Below are 2,482 nucleotides of genomic sequence, written 5' to 3'. Positions count from 1 at the left end.
TTCCTCTGTGAGGTCTCCACTGGCTCCTACCCTGGCTTCCCTCAGTGATGGACTTTTCAGAAGAAACAAGAGTCGACTGCTCCTCTCCATTCAGGTCTCCCTCAGTGGGCAGAACCAAAGAGGAGCTGGGCAGGTAAGAGACACCCAGCGCTCATCCCACTGCGTGGAGCTCCATGGTGGCAGAACTGGGCTTTCATTCATGGGTGTGCCTTAGCAGATTCTGACATGGGAAAGCTCAGTATTACTGAATCAGTGAATAGTCCTGAAACACTGCTGAAACAGAGAGGCAATTTACTGATGATATAATTAGAAACTACTTCCAGCAGAGTAAATATTTAAAACATTACTCAGTGTTGGAGTATGATTCATCAATAAATCCTATTTCAGAGGGAAGAGGCAACTGGACAGGGCTGCCTTTTTCTAGATCTTGCACTTTTTTTTTTTTTTTTGCTATTTAATGTTTGTTTTTTCTTCTGTGCTTTTTGTTGGTGATTTTAAAATGATCACCAAAGGTAGTGTTAAAATGCCATCTCAGGTTCCTGAAGGGCAAAAATACAATGATGTGAGTTATGGAGAAAATATGTTTGGGCAGAAGTTAATATTCTATTGGTCAGGAGTTCAATGTTAAGGAGTCACTAACATATATTAACATGTCTTCTAAACAGACAGCTAAAACAAGTTTCCTGTTGACGAAACGGCATTAACAGAAGTCTGTAGAAACCCCATACTTCCCTTACACATGGGGTTCAGAATTTGTTAATCCTGAATTCCAGACTTCACAAAATATAACCATGAAAAACAACTGTACACATGGTTTTCTAATTCCTCAAAGTCTTAAAAAGGAAAACTTATGACATTTTTCTAGCCAGAAGCAATAAAAAACCAGAAAGAGGGAGAAAAAAACCAAAATCCACCACTACTGCATATTTCAATGTAATATATTAAAATTTATTACTTTCTGAGTAGTATTCATTGAGATATTTAACATTCTCTAGAAGGCCTTATAATTTAAAAATTAAAGAACTCAATAGGAGGGAAAGGTAAAGCACCCTAGATAATAATACCTTAATTCTGAGAACATTCACATATGCACCATTCTTCCATCTGGACGCAAGCCCTCGCTGGCCCATCCTGCTTAGGCCAGTGTACACACTCCAAATAAACCCCACATCCCTCAAAAGCTTTGTGCTTCTACCTACAGCAGCATATGAAATCACTGTTTAAAACCACCACTCCATTGGCTATTGTAAACAATTCTCCATGCTTGGACACAAGGACATTTAGTTAGCCAACCAAGACTTCTGAAGGCTACAACAGAGGAAGCATTTTGATTTTTATATTTGTTTAAACTGTTCAACCTTGAGGCATACAATAAACTGAAGTTTCTAGCTCATATTTAACTACAATGAGACTATCCCCCCAAAGGTCATCAAATGTTTATAAACCCTGTAGAAAGTCACATCAATGGGTGGACTCTACGCTATAGCATTCCTCACTTTAATTTAGACTAGACACAAGACAAATGTTATCAAGAACTCGCACATATATATTGAGTGCCTGGGTCATAGGAGTAGAGGTTAACAAAGCAGCTTTATTGTTATAAAACATTCTAGCTCCATTTTCACAGCTCCCAAAAGGTACCAATCTACGGAAACTAGTACGCCCATAAGCTGTAGCTACCCTTTTCTTTACTGTGGAAGTGAAGCTGAAGGGCTCTGCAAACATGGATGAAAAATAGCTAGGCACTACAACCACTGCACAGTGCTTTGAGGAACCTCTTGAAGGACAACAGCCACAATTCCATCCACACAGGGAAGACAGAGGAAATGATGAAGCCATAGTTCCTAAGATTCCAATATACAGAGTGCACTTTCTCACAATTAAAGGTCATCTTTAGTCAAACACTCAGCGGGGGAAACAGCCTAAAGAAAGATGAAGACTTTACATATTCCACCACTTACTAACTTTAACAGTCACCGTGATTTAGTGCTCACTATCAGTGTGTAAGATTGTAGCTCCAAGGAATGAATGCTTGTAAGTAAACAAGTGTTTTAAAAGGTCTGTAACTAAAGTGTGTAAAAAAAAAAAATGAAATGGCAGAACTAGTCTGAAGCAATTAGAGTCCAATGGTTTTCTATGTTTTCTTTTATATCCTTTATTTTTAATTGGTATTTTAGAACAGCAAATTGTCTTTCCCAGCAGTGCCTCCTGGTCTGATAACACAGTCCCCATTTCTAAATGTAAAGATTTAAAATAAATCAAAATGAACATTAAGGCGTACAAACAGCTGCTTTAAGTCTGTTCTTATTTAAAATAAGGATCATTTTTACTCGCACTAAACACATGGAATGTTGGCACACGACTGAAGCTGCTGTGGAAAGATCAGATGTCCTGTGGGTTACTGAAACTCTAAAAACAGACCTTACATGGTTGTTGTTTTACAAATTTAAGTGTTGAGAAATGTCTAAATAATAAGTAACAG

The sequence above is a fragment of the Chionomys nivalis genome, chromosome 24, assembly GCF_950005125.1.
Source record: "Chionomys nivalis chromosome 24, mChiNiv1.1, whole genome shotgun sequence".
In the NCBI taxonomy this organism is placed as follows: domain Eukaryota; kingdom Metazoa; phylum Chordata; class Mammalia; order Rodentia; family Cricetidae; genus Chionomys; species Chionomys nivalis.
This window is presented reverse-complemented; position numbering follows the sequence as displayed.